This window comes from Canis lupus, chromosome 7 (genome assembly GCF_048164855.1).
Source record: "Canis lupus baileyi chromosome 7, mCanLup2.hap1, whole genome shotgun sequence".
Lineage (NCBI taxonomy): Eukaryota > Metazoa > Chordata > Mammalia > Carnivora > Canidae > Canis > Canis lupus.
Genome location: NC_132844.1, coordinates 13,281,426 through 13,299,039, shown reverse-complemented (window position 1 = coordinate 13,299,039; position 17,614 = coordinate 13,281,426). Strand labels below are relative to the sequence as shown.

The 17,614-nt window shown below is 34.0% G+C and overlaps 1 protein-coding gene and 1 pseudogene across 5 annotated transcripts in view; both read left to right on the top strand.

Annotated features, from left to right (window-relative positions):
- Window positions 1-17,614, top strand: part of GRIK2 (glutamate ionotropic receptor kainate type subunit 2) — a 1,079,206-nt gene that overhangs the window by 335,424 nt on the left and 726,168 nt on the right. The window lies entirely within an intron of this gene.
- On the top strand, window positions 8,235-8,759 carry LOC140636374 (small ribosomal subunit protein eS19 pseudogene; annotated as a pseudogene).

Here is a 17,614-nt window from a genome sequence, read left to right as displayed (position 1 = left end):
ACACAGGAAACACCCTTTCTGAACTTAGCCACAGTAACTTCTTGTAAAATACATCCATGAAGGCAAGAGAAACTAAAGCAAACATGAACTATTGGGACTTCATCAAGATAAAAAGCTTCTGCACAGCAAAAGAAACAGTCAACAAAACTAAAAGACAACCTACAGAATGGGAGAAGATATTTGCAAATGACGTATCAGATAAAGGGCTAGTATCCAAGATCTATAAAGAACTTATTAAACTCAACAGCAAAGAAACGAACAATCCAATCATGAAACAGGCAAAAGACATGAACAAAAATTTCACAGAGGAAGACATAGACATGGCCAACAAGTACATGAGAAAATGCTCCGCATCATTGGCCATCAGGGAAATACAAATCAAAACCACAATGAGATCCCACCTCACACCAGTGAGAATGGGGAAAATTAACAGACAGAAAAACAACAAATGTTGGAGAGGATGTGGAGAAAGGGGAACCCTCTTACACTGTTGGTGGGAATGTGAACAGGTGCAGCCACTCTGGAAAACTGTGGAGGTTCCTCAAAGAGTTAAAAGTTGATCTGCCCTACGACCCAGCAATTGCACTGCACTACTGGGGATTTACCCCCAACATATAGATGCAGTGAAATGCCGGAACACCTGCACCCTGATGTTTCTAGCAGCAATGTCCACAATAGCCAAACTGTGAAAAGAGCAGCGGTGCCCATCGAAAGATGAATGGATAAAGAAGATGTGGTTTATGTATACAATGGAATGTTACTCAGCCATTAGAAATGACAAATACCCACCATTTGGTTCGACGTGGATGGAACTGGAGGGTATTATGCTGAGTGAAATAAGTCAATCGGAAAAGGACAAACATTATATAGTCTCATTCATTTGGGGAATATAAAAATTAGTGAAAGGGAATAAAGGGAAAATGAGTGAAAATATCAGTGAGGGTGACAAAACATGAGAGACACCTAACTCTGAGAAACAAACAAGGGGTAGTGGAAAGGGAGGTGGGCGAGGGGTTGGTGTGAAGGGGGCATTTGGTGGGATGAGCACTGGGTGTCATGCTATATGCTGGCAGATTGAACTCCAATAAAAATTAAAAAAAAAAGATTTGGCTCATATTTAAATGCTCAACAAATATTAGTTTCTATCCCTACTTCTTGAGCCTACATTTTCTACATCAAGGCTTTCCTGTTGCTCATTTTACAATGATATTGCTAACATTAAAATGTTCAGAGTGGAAGTAATCGAATATATTTGTTTGTTTCTTCTTAGCCTCCTTCCCTTTTCCCAGGCCTAGGAATGGTCCTAGAAATGCATTTAGTTTTACAATTTCCTCAAAGGCTATAATGTCCAGCAATAGATGAGTTGGGATGCTGGGCTATTCTTCTCACTGAAAAGTACAACACAAGTTATAAAACAAACAAAATTGGTATGGAAGGAGAGAGGTCCATGCATATGTGGGGGTCTAGGAAGTTCCAGTCTTTCTTCATGTGACATACTAAGTTGAATTGGAGGTGAGTGAGGATCTGGGCACAAGATGAGGTGCTTCCTCCCAGTGAAAATATGCTCCCCATGAGAAGGTAGGATGAGGTAGAGCTTATGGCACTAGATGAATATTTGCTATATATCCCTCTGTTAGAAAGTATTTGCAATATGAGTCATATTAATATTTATTTATTCATCTGGAGAAATGTTTTGCTTTCTGTTTTTATATTTCTGGATGCTACATTTATTTTTTCTCTTTGAAAATTCTAATGACCATCTGCAGTACTGGGAAGTAGAGAAGTTATTATGACAGCTATGTTTCAGATTTGGTTAAGATTACTGGTAAATTGCATGCATTAGCTTTTAAAAATGTGGGGCAGATTCTAAACACCTATATACTAGCTTTTAAAACAAAATGTGTCCCTCTTAAATGCTGGAAAGTTCTCAAAAAAGAAAAGAACATAAAATCTGTTCAGCATGTTTCTTTGAGAATATTTTTCAGCACGTAAAATCTTAACTTCACTTAATTGACTTTGTTTGAAACAGAACCATGTTATTTTCTCCAGTTAGTTGGCTTCCTTCATCCTTAACCACTCTAGAGCCACTAACACTAATGACCAACACACATTCTTGTGGAAAGTTTTTCTTCCCTAACTTGGGTTTCCTATCCTAGAATGACTGTTTTTCTATTCTTTAATTATTTTTTTATGTTTTCTTTGTTCCTTTTTTTTTCTCCTGCAAAAATATACCTTTCTGTCCTTTTTTCTCTTTTTTCTATATTCTTTGTTCTTTAGTGAGCTCACATATTCCCATGACTTCAATACTTATTCCTAATTATGTGATTTTCAAATATTGCTCTCAAATAACAACCATGCCTACAAGTTCTGTTTCACATTCCCAACCCTTTGATCGATAACACCCCAGAAGTTCCAATGGTATCACAATGACATCATTCCCATTTTTTAATACTGGCTTTAAGAAATAAAACTAAAAATCTTAGTTCCACATTTGATTCTTTCTACTCCCACTCAGTTTTTGGTAATTCAGTTATCAAATTCTATCAAAACTTTTAATCTCCTCTTTCCTTTCATTAAAACTATCATACCATATTTCATCAATTCTAACATACATATTTGTTCAAATATTAACATCTCTGAAACTAGAATATGTCCTACAATCAGTGATATATTAGGGTTGTGTCATAGTTTAATTAGCAGCGCTTTCTGTTCTTTCATTTTAGTAAACAGACTAATGATGCATCTTACAACTGATGGTGTCTTACATTTGATGTTCTGCTTTATGTAAACTCCTAATTGCCACACTCTTTGATTTTGGTAATTGTTTTTCAAGCTCCTGTTATTCCTTTCATCATTACTAGAATATTTTTCTTATAGTACAATTCTGATCCATCACTGCCTTGGTCAAGAATGTTTGTTTATCCTCATTAGTAATTATATACATCCAAATTATGTGTCTTGACATTCAAGGCCCTCCTATAGTTTTCTCTCACAACTCTCCTAAAAATTTCCCACTCCAGGGACATCTGAGTGGCTCAATCAGTTAAGTGTCTGACTCTTGATCTCAACTCTGGTGATGATCTTAGGGTTGTGGGATTGAGCCCCATGTTGGTCTCTGCGCTCAGCATGGAGTCTGCTTGAGGTTCTCTCTCGTCCTCTCCCTCTACTCTTCCCCCCCACTCTTCCTCCTGCTTTCCCCGCCCCTCTCAATAAATAAATAAATAAATAAATAAATAAATAAATAAATAATCTTTAAAAAATTCTCACTCCATGTACAAACTGCAATCTCTGTCAAATACACCCTGTAGTTTCTTACCTCTCTGTTCCTTTGCTGAGAGCAGTGTTCTATTTCAAATGCTACATTCTTCATTCCATTTGTTGATAACCTATCTGTGAATAAAGGAATTTTAAATTTCACTAACTCCATGAAGACTTCCTGATATGCCCAGCCTCTATAGATTCTCTATCATTCATGGAAGGTAATATTATTATTCCCATCTAATATGAGAGAAAGTTGAGAAATTAGAGAGTTGTCACTCAAGGGCCAGGGTAAGTGATAAAGTCAGGATTTGAACCCAGATCTGCTTACTTGAAATAATGAATTTCTTAGTTTACATGAAGTGTAAGGAAAGAGCTGTGGGAAACATCTAGGAAGAGAAGTTGAAGCCTCTGCTTTTTTGTTGTAGAAGTAGAAACCCAGAAATAACTTAATGTAAACTTTGTATCTACTTATAGTGACATAATCTAAGTTATTCTATTTTTCACCAGGTGATTTATTATTTATGATGAGAAGAACTTAGAACCTCCAGATTTGATATATTTTACAAATCTGAACATAGCACTATAATTATCCACATAGTATAGAAAACTACATTCAACAATGTTACCAACCATAGGCTTTGCTAATCAAAACATAAAATAAAAATTAAAGGACATACTTAAAGGATAAAATAAAAATAGTAAAAATATGAAATTAGATATGGATATGAATACATACAAACATATAGAAAGGATAAAAATGTACAACGTACAACTCCATTTTTCCATAGAGCCCATTCACCTATCAATGGATGTTTAGGTTATTCCAACATCTTGGCTATTATGAATAAAGCTGTTTGAGTATTCTTCAACAAGATTTTGTATGGGCATATATTTTCATTTCTCTTGGGTTACTATCTGGGGATGGAATTTTTTTATTTTGTTATGTTTAACTTTATGAGAAACTGCTCAAATCTTTTCTAAAGTAGTTATATTATTTTACATTTTTAGTAGCATCATATGAGTTCCAGTTAATCCACATCTTCTCCCAAAGTTAGGAGTGTCAGTCTTTTTAATTTTAGCGGTCTTGATGGAAATGTATTGGATTTCATTGTAGCTTTAATTTGCATTTCCCTGTTGATTAATGATGTTAAGTATCTTAATTGGCCATTCCCTTATCTTCTATTAGGTTGTTTTCCTATTAAGTTGCATTAAAAAAAAAATCTTTACTTCCTTTACCCACAGCCCTTCTGACACCAGATGCGTGGATTTTTTCCACACTGACAAATTCTCTGACCATGGAGTATCCTAACAATTCAGTCCAGTTCTGACACTAACCAGAGTTTGTGCAGTCCCATTGATTAAAGGCTCAATCCCACAAGACTGCCTCCCACTTCAGATACCAGTTGGTAGTAGTGTGTCCCAAAGTTACCCCACCTTTTGTCTGACTTGGCTGTAAATTGGATGTTCTCATGACTGCCTCCTTAGGTTTGATAATTTGCTAGGGTGGCTCATAGGACCCAGGAAAATAGCTTACTTACTATTACTGACTTATTACAAAGGCTGTTTTCAAAGATACAAATGAACAGCCAAATGAAGAGATACATAGGTGAAGTCTGGGAGGGTCCTCAATGCAGGAGCTTCTGTCTCTGCAGAGTTGGGGTGTTCCACCCTCCTGGAACATGGACATGTTCACCAACTTGGAAGCTCTTTGAACTCTGTACTTTTGGAATATTTATGAAGGCTTCATCACATAGGCATGGTCAATTATTAATTATCTCTTCCCTCCAGGGAATGGGGTGTAGAGCTGGAAGTCCAAGTTTCTTGTCATGGCTTGGTCTTTAGTGACCAGCCCCTATCCAGGAGTCTACCAAGAGTCAGTCACCTCATTAGAACAAAAGGTGTTCCTATAATATAGGAAATTCTAAAGGATTTAGGAGCTCTGTCTCAGGAACTGGGTCAAAAACCAATTAGCAGGGGCTTGGGGCAGATACCAAAATATATATTTCCTATTATTCGACAAGTTGTAAGAGATATTGATATATACTATGGATAGATATCTTTATATATATTTGTGTGTGTGTATGTGTGTGTAAGTCGGCCAATCTTCACTATAGTGTACATCTGAAAGTAATATTTTGCTATATGTTAACTGGAATTTAAATAAAAACTTTAAAAAAAATAAATTGGCCAATCTGTAGCTAGTCTTAAACAGTGTCTTTTGATAAGCCAAAGTTTTTAATATTGAGGAAGTCTAATTATTGATTTTTCTTTTGTGATGTTAAGAAATATTTGCCTATTCCAAGGTCACAGATATTTTCTCATTCTTTCTTTTAGAATTTTTAAAAGCTTAGTTTTTATGTTTATAGCTATTTTAATTTTCATATGTATTGTGACATAAAGGCTGAGATTCCTATCCTTTTATATAGTTATCTGGTTTTCCATTGCTGTTTGTTGAATAGTATCCATTCCCCATTAAATTGCCTTGGCCCCCTTTATTCAAAATCATTTGATATTATATTAATGAATGCATATCTGTATTCTGTTACCTTATTCTATATATTTATTCTTATGCCAATACCACATTGTCTTAATTATTCTATTTTTATAGTTAAATCCTCAACTTTAAACTTGTTATATAACCTATTAACAACTCCTTGTTTATAGACCTGCCACCTCCAGTCCATTCCCTTCCTGATTACCAAAGTTAACTTTGAACAGGATACTCCAGTGTTTGGCTTTTAGAAGTCCTTTCTTTTCAGTGACAATTTTAGAATCAGGTTGCCAAGTTCTACAATGATGCTTCTGAGGTTTTGATTGATTTTGTGTTGAATATATAGGCCAATTTGGGCAGAAATTACATCTTAACAATATTATTTATGTCTTGATCCATGAATATGATCAGACCTTTCTATCAGTTTAGATCATTAGTTTCTCTCAGCAATATTTTACAGTTTATAGTGTACAGATCTAGCATGTATTTTATCAAATTTACCCCTAATTATCTCATGTTAGAATCCTATTAAAGTGGTAATAATTACAATTTCAAGTTCTAATTTTTCGTTGTCAAAGTTCAAATGCAATTGATTTTTTTTATAGTCTCCTTATGTCCTGTGGACTTGCTAATTTGCTTACAAATGATAGGTTGTTTTTTTTTTTTTTTTTTTTTGTAGATTCCTTAGGATTTTTAATGTATATGATCATGATAATGTCTTAAAGTAAGGAGAGTTTTTTACTTCCTATGCTCTCTCCCTGCCTTTCGTTCCTTTCATTTTTTCTTGTTTGCCTTATTGCACTGGCTATAACTTCCTTTACATTGTGGAACAGAATGGCTGTGTGCAAACATTCTCTTTTGCCCTCCCAATTTTAGGGAAAAATATTTAATCTTTAATCATTGAAGATGAGGTTAGCTGTAGGTATTTTGTGCATACCATTTATTAGATCGAAGAAGCTCATTTCTATTACTAATTTATAAGTGAATGTCAAATTTTGTTAAATACTTTCACATCTATTGAGATAATCATGTGGTTTTCCTCCTTTGTCTGTTAATATGTTGAACTACATTTGACTGATTTTCAAATTTTGAACCAACCATTGATTCCTGAGAAAAAAACTGTGGATGGTCATGGTGTGAAACCCTTTTTAGAGACTGTTGCATTTGACTTGATAATATTTTACTGACGATTTTTGTGTCTCTATTCATAAGAGATTCTTGTAATGTCTGTGTCTTATTTTGGTATCAAGACAATGTTAATTTTATAAATGAAGTTCAAAAGTGTCCATACTTCTACTTCCTGAAGGAGTTTATGTAGTTTTTACATTATTTCTTCCTGTAATGATTGATGGAATTCACTATTGAAGCTATTCAGGCCAGGGATTTTCTTTATTATATCTATAAATTGAAATGCTTTAATACTTTCAGGGCATCTCAGATTTTCTACTTTTCTCTTGAATCACTTTAGATAATTTTTTGTCTTTCAAGTAGTTTGTCTACTTGATCTGAGTGGTCAAATTTATTGTTATAAATATACTCCTGATATTTGTTCATAATTTTTTATTACTTCTAGGACCTATAGTGATAATTCCTTTTTTATACTTGAGTTAGGTAACTTTGCACTCTCTGTCTCTCTGTAGATGTTTCTCTGTATGTCTTCATCTCCCTGGAGTTGATCAGTTTTATCTTTTTCTTTAAACAGCTTTTTGTTTTATGATTTCCCTTTTACTTGTTTTTATTTCACTTAATACAAGATTCAAAATATACAAAACACAACATGGTATAGACAGAATTGTATTGGTAGGAGACTTCATTTTTCAGAAAATTATAAATTTAAGGACGAATAATAAGGACAGATATAGAACTAAATAATAATGTTATATTTAATTGGGTATAAAGAGATAAATATCAAACACTTTAAAGAAAATAGCATATACCTTCTTTTAAGGTGCTAAACTATATTAGAAAAATGGTATATTATGCAAATCAAAAACTAAACAAAATGTTTAAAGTAGAAAGAATGAAGGCAATATTTTCTGCTCAGAGGTAAATAAAACTAGGAAATAAAAACCCTGCCACCTGATAATTAAAAATTCATTAAAAAAATAAAAACAACTTAGGACTGAAGGAACTCCCAACCAACAATTCAGAATACTTAGAAAAGAATAATTATGTCTCTTCCTAGCAGAACCAATTGTATCCAGCTAAAATAGTACTCAAAGAAAGTATATACACTTAAGAACCTGTAGAGGTAAACCAGTCAACCTGTAAAAATAAACACCCAACTCAATTATAAAAACAAGAAAAGACTGGTTAAATGAAAGCAGAAGAAAGGAATTGACAAAAAAGACTAAAAACTGGATAACAAAAAAATTCCATAACTAAACAAACTCAAGAGCTGTTTTAGTAAAAACAACAATATCAATAACATCAAAAGAAGACAATGAAAATATCCCCTGGCTGGCAGCTCAGAGGCTGCAGAATGCGTGGAGTTTCTGCAAAAGACTGGAACCAGCAGGAGCTCCTCAGGGCTCTGGCAACCTTCCTCAAAAAGTCTGGAAAGCTGGAAATCCCTGAATCGGTGGACACTGTCAGGCTGGCCAAGCACAAAGAGCTTGCTCCCCAGGATGAGAACTGGTTCTACACAAGAGCTGCTTCCACAGCAGGGCACCTGTACCTCTGGGACGGGGGTGGTGCCCAGGGTCGCCTCTAGGACCAGGATCTGCAGGGAACATCAGAGAAATCGGGTCCTGCCCAGCCACATCCCCAGTGACTCCAGGAGCTTGGCCCACACAGTCCTCCAAGTCCTTAGAGAGGCTGAAAATGGTGGAAAAGGACCAAGATGGGGGCTGCAAACTGTCCTCAGGGACAGGCAGATCTGGACAGAATCACTGGATAGGTGGCAGTTGCCAACGAGAAGCATTACAACAAAAATGCTGAGTTAATAAATTGCTTCATTTGTAATCCTGAAAAAGAAAAAGACGATAAGAGATATTATTTTATCTGATCCAATCAATACATGAGAATAGTTTAGTTGGTCCAGTCAAGAAATGAGAATAAAGAAATAACCAGATCTTTGGAGGAAATTAGAGTCGTAGGAGGCCATAATGAACATGAGACTCTGTCTGAAAATATAAATGGAGGAAACTATGAATATAATTTTTAAGTATAATTAAAAAAATGAATTTAGAAAGGTAGAAATTCTAAACAAGCCAATTACCATAGGAGAAAGAGAGAAAGTTATTGAAGAACATTATGACTAAGTATATCAGGACAAGATATATTACATGGGAAATCTATTGGGTCATTAAGTAAAAATACTTTTAAATGCTGCAAACCCTTTCTTAGCCTGGAAGAAAGAGTTGTGGTTGGAGGTTCAATTACAAAGTAAGTTTTCTCTTGACTCCTACTGTCCTCTGAAATTATATTGTTTAGTGAGCATGTTGTTTTTCTTTTCTTTAAAATTCCTGGTCACACTGAAATAATAAAACACTGCATTAGTTTAGCAATTAGAATGTCCACTTTCAAGAAGAATCAATATTCTGATTTTCTTCTATTTCCCTCTCCTTCAGAAAGGACTTACTGCTGATAGAAACAGGTAGGCAATGATGAGGAAGTCAACGTCTTTCTATTGCAACTAGTTTCAGGCCACTAAATTTTTGCAAGTTCTTCCGAGTGTTCTGTCTTACAAAACACTTTGGTAGTTCCTACTTCATACCTTAGGGTCTTGATCAAAATATCTATTGTTAACACTGCGACATAAAAATGATTCAATAAAATTCACTAAATGAATAATTTCAGTGAGAGAAATCATAAGAGTTGTGAAGACATTAAAAACACCTTTGATAAAATTCAATATCTATTTAAATATTTTTAACAAAGTAGGATTGAATGGATAATTTCCTAACTTGATAAAATATATTTATCTCAACCCTCAAACCAGCACAATAATTAATGGGTCTTTTAGTGTGGTGATGTCCATTATCACCACTATTACTTAACATATTACTTAACATATAACATCAGTCTCAACAATTAGAAGAGAGAAAGATGTAAAAGTGAAAAGCAAAAGATAACATGATTATTTTTCTCAACAAATGGTATAATATGATACCCGGACAATCCAAAGAATCAAATCTAAGAAAATCAATAATGTTTCTGGGGGTCATTCTATAGAAAAATAATAACCAAAATCAGTGATCTTTTTATGTAGTTACATAAAAACCAGTTGAAAATATAATTGAGAAAAAGATGAAATAACAGGAAAAGTACAATATTTAGAAATAATCTTGCAAGAAATATGAAAGATATGCACAAAGAAAGCTCTAATGTGCTAATCTGATACCCAAAAATATAACCAAAAAAAGAAAAAGCATTTTCTATTATTGAATGAGAAGACATAATATCATAAAAACATAATTTTCTCTAAATCTGAAAATTTAATTTGCTCTCAATAAAAATACTAATAAGTATTTTTTAGAACTAAATAATCTGATTCTAAGTTTTTTTTGTGGAAAAAGAGAGAAGTAATAAATTGCTTATGTTACAGATACTGGAACAGTATAAGTACTATAGAATTTAAAACAGCAACTTCTTTGATAGGCAAATAGATTAATGTAACTAAATACTTAGAGAATCCAGAAAAAGATACAATTTATTAATAAAGGATTTTGGCATCTGATGAAAATCATATTATATTCTAATAGTGAATGGGTGAATTATTCAACGAATGAAGATGAACAGCTAAATGGGTACTAAAACAAATTCAAAGATTTAAATGAAAAAGTGAAAGTATAAATATACTAGAAGAAATCATGAAAGATTTTTAAAAATTGTTCTTGGAGAGAAATAGTTTTTCTAGAGATAATATAAGGCACTTAAGCTATGAAAGAAAAGATGTATAACTTTACATAAAAATAAAAGAAATATGAGAAGATAAAATTGGGAAAAATTAAAACAATTGACAAAGGATGGGTATGTGGATTACATATAGCTTTCCCAAAAATAAGTTTCAGAAAAATACCAATAATCCAACAAATGTGAGATGAGACCATAAAGAAATAGTATATAGAAAGGAAAATACAAATTACTCTTAAATATATAAAAAGAGTCTAAACTTCACAGGCAATGAAAGACAAGAAAATTGAAACTATACTAAGAAAATGTTCATATATAAGATTGTCAGAGATGGGACACCTGGGTGGCTCAATGGTTAAGTGTCTGCCTTTGGCTCAGGCTGTGATCCTGGGGTCCTGGGATTGAGTCCTAAATCAAGCTCCCCACAGGGAGCCTGCCTATGTCTCTGCCTCTCTCTCTGTGTCTCTCATGAATAAATGAATAAAATCATTTCTTTTTTTAAAGAAAGATTATAATATATTGAAAAATTGATCCACTGTTGGTAAAGGTGCAGGGAAATAAGCACTCATAGTTATTGATGAAATGTAAATCGGTATAATTCTGTGGAGGGCAATTTGTAATATCTATCAAAATGAAAAAAATACACATATGTTCTCACCACCAATATTGCTTTTAGAAATTTATCCTAAAGGGCTACTCACACAAGTGCAAAATAATCTATGCATAAGGATATTTACAACTGCAAAAAGGGTGGAAATAAGCTAATTTTCCAACAATAAGGCATTACTTAATTTGATTATGGTATATTCATGTGTCATTTAAAAAAGATGAGGAAGTTTTATATGTGTTATTATATATGTGTTATATATAAAACACATATATGTTTTATATGTGTTATTATAAAATGATCTCTAGAAGTTACTATTATATTATGTAACCGAGTAATATTATGACAAAATAGAAATCTATTGAAAGTGCAAAAAATGCCATGTTATTCATGGTGAATGAGAGACTACTTTTCTCTGTATGACCTTTTGCACACTTTGAATTTTGTAGCTTTTGAATTTTGCAACATGTGATTAACTTTCATCTATTCAAAAGTATTTAGCTTAAATATATTAAAAATAAAGAACACTCATGATGATGTTGATGATAGCTACTATATATTGAATTCCTCAAATAGAGGCTTTTATATATTATCATACATATGTATTTAAAAGATTTATTTATTTATTTGAAAGAGCAAGAGAGCTCTCACACCCACCAGCAGAGGGGATGGGCAGAGGGAGAGAGAGAGAGAGGCTAGCTCCGCTGAGCATGGAGCGGAACGCAGAGTCAAGGCAACCAATCTCACTCTCACAACCCTGAGATCATGACCTCAAGCAAAATCAAGAGTCAGACACTCAACCCACTAAGCTACTCAGATGCCCCATATTATCTTTTACATATTATCATTGCTCACAATGACTATTTAAGACCATATAATCCCCATTTTAAAGATAAGGAAACTGAGGCTCAGAGAGGCTAATTAATGTGCTCAATATTACAGATTAATAGCCCACTTACCATCTGGAAATCAGGTCTAACTTCAAACCCAGAGATATCCAAGGTTTGGCCAAGTTCAACTGAGCATCACATTTAACTAAGTTTAAATAGATGTTAACCATTTCTCTACCTCATTAAGCCACATAGCACAACTTTTTCTTTTTAAGTACCAAGTTTGATATAAATTAGCTAACTTTATTACTATAGTTTGTGATTTTATGTACATAAAATCTTGTTCTTTTGAAAGATCCAATTAAGATTACATAAAGGTTTACAACAGGCCTGTTGTGTAAACGGTTCAACATTCCAACAACAAACTAGATAAACATTTTGCCAATCACTAATTAAAAAGCTGGCTCTAAGTACAATAACCTGGAGTCAGTTTGCATTCACATTTCTATTAAAGGCTAATGAATACACAGCTAAACTAATTTAGTCAAATTGTTCCTTCATTGTGTTCAAAGTTAAAACTAACAATTCAGCTTTAGCCCTGAGTCTTTTAAATTATTTTTTCCTCCCCTATTGAGTAAAAGTCTAATTAAAAGCTTTTAGTCTTTCACATTGTGCAGGCTGCTAAGTGATATTGTTTAGTCTGCAGGGATTCAATTATTACTTGGCTTTAAAATATACATTTCTACAAGGATTTTTTTAACCTACTTTGCCTGGAAGGTTTTGTGTTCTAAAATTTAATTTGATAACAAGATTACTAAATTGCAAGACAAAGAAAAATTATCTTTGGTGTGAGATTTTATGTGTATTTGCATTTGGTGTGCAATTTTAACTCAGCCCTAAGACTTAATGACTTACTCTTGTTTCCAGTCAGGTGGCATGGAGATGTAAAAAGTATCCAAAATATTATTTAGTAAGGGTGAGTTTAACTCTGCATGTTCATAAATAGGACTGCTTGTATAATTTGCAGGGCCTGATGCAAAATGGCAATGTGGGGTCTCTTGTACAAAAGCTAAGAATTTCAATATGGCCACAGCAGAGCTGTAAACCAAGCACCTGGCCCACCTGACCATGAGTCGTATGCAGCTGCCCAGGCTGCGTGCTTGTGAACCCAGCCCTGTTCACAAGGATCAAGTAGAGCAATCTCACATTATGTCATTATTATTTTTAAAATTAAAATGACTCTCCAGTTCCCATTCTGCTAGACTGACAGACAAGTTCCCATTTTTACAACTTCCCGAGGCCTCACAAACACTGCAGGCTCCTCCTGGACTTTAGTCTGCTCTGGTTGCCACCAAAATGCTCCAAGGTTGAGGCCACTATTTCACTTCTGTTGCTGAAGATACTAGAATGCTGGTCTGGAACTTAATGCCTCACATTCAACTTTTCTAGCTACACTAAATTTCTAATCCAAAGCAATACGTTTTGAAAGTAAACAGGGACAATACTGACCTAACCGGCCTGAAATGGGCCTGCCCAGGCGAACTGGGATGCACAGTCATCATCATGCAGCCACTTAGTCCTCTAGTCTCCAGCCTCTGGGTGCCACGAAGGACTGGGATGGAATGCTTCCCCTTAGCAGAACCTGCACACTTCCAGCCTCTCCATGCGCTTGGGGAAACTCTCCTCTCTGCAACCTGATGTGTAAAACCCTGGTGTATAGAAGACAATCAATTCAAGTTAGTTTGAACTGCTTATTACTTTTTCCCCTTTCTTCTTCTAATGAAGTGGTCAAAGATAGTCTCTCATTTTGGTTCTTCTAGTTATTTAATTTCCCAGACAGAGAATTGGCTATAGGTAGCCAGAATATTTAAATACTATGAAACAATAGTAAACAACAAAAACCAAAAGTGCTAGTATTATTGTATGAAATTTTTTGTTATTTTTTTCACATAATGAAATATGAACTTAAAAACAAACTAAAAAATGTGAAAATATTTTTGAAGGACATGTTTCTTAAAGAAACATTTCCATTTCCCCGTTTTCTAAAAAAAACTATGTACATTGTCTACAATAAATTTGTTCTTTTGTTATGCAGGGTTATCATATTTTTGAATAGAGCCGTTAAAAACATATGCTCTGAAGCTAATGGCCTGGATTGGAATCTTTGCTTAGCTGTGAGACCTTGGATAAATCACTTAAATTCTCTGTGTCTCAGGGTCCTCATCTATAAAATGGGGATACTAACAGTTTCCACATCATAGTGCTATGGTGAGCATTGCATGCTAATATATATTTAAAGTAATGTAAACAGTATTAGTCAATATGTGTGAATAACTAATTAAAATATTATACTTGGTAAAATAACTCCGGTGCCTCCAATAAATGATCCCATTTTGAGTTCCTAGGACTACTTTAAAATAAAAACCATATGTCAGTGCTTCAAAGACCAGATACCTCTTGTACTATCCTACATGTGTCCATCTCCTTTCCCCACACCTCTTCTGGCATTTTCTAATCAGGTGTTCCCAATTTTTTTAGAGTTGTGCTAACATAAGAAGAGGTCAAAGTAAAACAGAGGCGTTATCCTAATAGTAAAGTGGGTACATTTTATTACCTGGCTGTTCTTGACCTTAATTTGAGTTGATTGAAATGTTTTGTTTTTTTGCTTCACTTCAATGCTTGATCATGCTCTCAGTAATTGAGAGCGTTAATAATGGGCCACTAGTTGAGTAGGCATCACAATATCTCACAAGTTTATTGTGAAGATGATGTTTGCAAGCTAATATTATTGGATGTAGGACTCTAAGGAATATTAAACTTACATGTAATATTTAACACAATCATGAAAATTCTAATGGAATTTTTCACAGAAATAGAAAAAAATTCCTAATTTTTGTATGGAATCATAAGACTGAATATCCAAAGCCATCTTGAGGAAGAGGAACAAACCTAGAGGCATCACAATTCTTGACTTTAAACCACAATACAAAGTTGTAATAATCAAAACAGTATGGTATTGGCATAAAAAAAGATACATAGATCAGTGGAACAATATAGAAATCCCAAATTTAAACCCTTTCATATATCCTCAATTGATTTCTGACAAAAGTGCCAACAATTTACAATGGGGAAAGGAAAGTCTCTTTAGTGGATAGTGTTGGGAAGATTGGACAGCCATCTTCTGTGAAGAAGTAAAAGACCAGTCTTTTGGTTATCTTGCACCATACACAAAAATTAACTCAAATAGATGAAAGACTCAAATATAAGACCTGAAACCATAAAAGTCCTAGAAGAAAACATGGAGGGTATGCAATCTAACATGGTCTGGGCAATGATTTTTTTTTTTTTTTTTGCATTCAATACAAAAAGCAAAGGCCTTACAAGCACAAATATCCAAGTGGGATTACATCAAACTGAAAAACTTCTGCATAGCAAAGGAAACTATCAACCAAATGAAAAGCAAACTTTGGAATGGCAGAAAATTTTAGCAAGCCACACATCTAATAAGGGTTGATATCTAGATCATATAGGGGACTTGTCCAATTTAATAACAGGAAAATAACCCAATTTTTAAAAGGCCAAGGACCTGAATAGACATTTTTTTTGAAGAAGATATATGGCCAACAGGTACATGACAAGGTGCTCAGCATCACTAATAATCAGGGAAATCCACAATGAGATATTACCTCACATTTGTTAGGATGTCTATTTTTAAAAGTAAGAGATAACAAACGCTGGAGAGAATGTAGAGAAAAGAGAAGCTTTATATAAGTGTGTATGAAAACTGCCACAACAGCCACTGTGGAATACAGTGTTGAGGTTCTTTAAGAAATTAAAAATGAAACTAGTATATGATCTGGCAATCCAACTTCTGGGTATATATCCAAAGGAAATAATACCAGGATCTCAAAGAGATAACTGTTCCTCTGTGTTCATAGTGACATTATTCACAGTATCCAAGGCTTGAAAACAAGTGTCTGTCAGATGAATGGATAAAGAAAATGTGGTATAGATGGAATATTATTTACCCTTTAAAAAGAAAAAATACTGTTAACTATAACATGGATGATCCCAGAGGCCATTATGCTAAGTGAAATAAATCAGGCAGAGAAAGACCAAAAAATCCTGCATTATGGTATCACTTACATGTGGAGTCTTCCAAAAAAAAAGGTGAATTTGTAGAAACAGAGAGTAGAAATGTGGCTGCCAATTTTCAACTGTAAGATGAATAAGTTCTGAGGATCTAATGTGTAACATGGTGACTGCAGGTGATAACACTGTATTGTATAACTAAAATTTGCTAAGACAGTAGAACTTAAAAAAAAAGATCAACATGTGAGGCGATGGATGCGTTAATTAGCTCAAAGGAGGGGATCCTTTCACAATAAATATACATATGAAAATCATCACATTGTACCTCTTAAATATCTCATATTTTTATTTGTTAGTTATACTTCAATAAAGCCAGGAGTGGGGGGAACTGATTTCTCTACCACAATTCCTGAATCCAGTTTTCAGTACTTATGCTTTTTGTTTTGTTTTTTAGTACTTATGCTTCATCTGAGGAGAGGGCTACAATCTCCTATGTAAAAAGGCTGTGACAAGAGTAAGAGATCATCCAGCTTCAGGAAGCTGAGCACTGAAACACTGAGGGTTGAGGCAGATATTCTAACTGGTTTCACTGTGTCTTCTTGCTGGGAAAAAAAGAGTTCTTAAGGCTAGAATAAAAATCTTTAAAAATATGTTCATGGTCTAGACGTGACCCAAGTAATGAATTTTATTATGAATATTTGTTACTTATTTGATCGTCCTATTTTTCATGAGATGGAACATTTAAAAGATTTTTCCCCCATGTGAACAGATTCTCCTGACCCTACTTGACATCATTCAAATATAAACTAAAGCTGTATCTTAGAAATTGCCAAGTCAGAGAAATCAGGATAATTGGAAATTCTGTGAAATAACTTAATTTGCTTCCCCTTGACCCTCTCCATTTCTCTATTCAGTTTCCTTGACCCAGCCTTTCTTCCTCTTATTCAATCTCTTATTCAATTTTTCTCAAAAATCCAAATGATACAAAGAAATCCAGACATTCTTAATTTATAACATGCATACATTTACCATCTTATTCAGCACAGTTTATATTAGCATAATGGATTCTGTGAAGACCCTGTCACCCCTTCCCACTCAGATGGCTGCGGAAAACTCACCCCCCAGCCTGAGAGAAGCCCTCTCCCCTGGAGTTGGCAGGTCCTCAGAAAACTTCTACAACTTTGCTTTTGACATCACATTAATCACTCACATTTTTCATTTAAAACTCGTAATGATAGTAATTAGATAAAAATGACTTTATTGTAATAGTTTCCCTATCATTGTCAATGGTACCTTTTTTTTTTTATTTTCTAGCTTTATTGAGATATAGCTGACATACTGTATAAGTTTAAGACGTGCATGTTGGTTTGATAAACTTCTATATTGCAAAATGATTGTTACTACCATAGCATCAGCTAACATCTCCAACGTGTCATATAGTTACTTTTTTTTTTTTGCCCATGAGACTCTAAGAGA